Raw genomic sequence first — 959 nt, forward strand, 5'->3', positions numbered from 1 at the left:
CTTCCAGGTTTTCCATGGTGGTCTAGCTTCGGTTGACTCATGATTTCAACTATGAAAAATACTGAAATCTCCACAAAATCCCTTCTGTGTATATAATTCGTCTTACATTTCAAAAATGGTTTGTTTTCTTTTTTCAGAAAAACCTTTTTATTCTATTCATGAAATCAGCATGGATATTTTATGAAACCTGCAGTTATCAATAATCTTTTGCATTACACATAGTAACAATAATAATAATGTATTTCTATTCTAATGTTACATTTCCACAAATGTTTTCGTAATTTCTAATGATTACTATACATATTGGCTTGTTTTTATTATTATTACTATTACCATTATCATTATTATTATTATTGCATTTCCACTTTTGTCTGCTGCTAATCTAATTGTATATTAATTAAAATAGTTAACATTTTTAATATTCTTCCTTTTTTTCTTTCAAAAATATTTTTGTAAAAGTTTTTCTTTTTTTTTGTGGGGGGGGGGGGTCCATTCCTTTCAATCATACTTTGTTTATGTTGTCAAGTTGTTTTTTGTTTCTTTGTCTTGTTTGTGCATTTCCATGATTTGGTAAACAGAGTAATAGTGTTGTTGTTAATCCTGTTTGTTTATTTTAAATGTTGGTTTGATCTGCTTGTTTTTTTTACTATCGCTATAACTGATTTACTATACAATGTAAACTAATGTATATGTGTGAATTTATGCTCAATATGTTAATTGTCGAATTCACTGCATGCTTATGTGTATATGTAACTTTAAATGTGTACAATTACTTCATTAAACTTTGTTGATTTACACTTTTATAAATTGTTTTCTTTGTTGACTTTGAATAGACTTAATGTTGATGAATTATACTGTCCTTTTTTGATGAAGCTTTGTTCTCTAAGCTGGATAGTTTGGTCATGGAGCTTTCATCGTCCTTCTGAACGACATCATCAGCACAAACTTCGGGTAGAAGT

The sequence above is a fragment of the Schistosoma mansoni genome, assembly GCF_000237925.1.
Source record: "Schistosoma mansoni, WGS project CABG00000000 data, chromosome 1 unplaced supercontig 0034, strain Puerto Rico, whole genome shotgun sequence".
Classification (NCBI taxonomy): domain Eukaryota; kingdom Metazoa; phylum Platyhelminthes; class Trematoda; order Strigeidida; family Schistosomatidae; genus Schistosoma; species Schistosoma mansoni.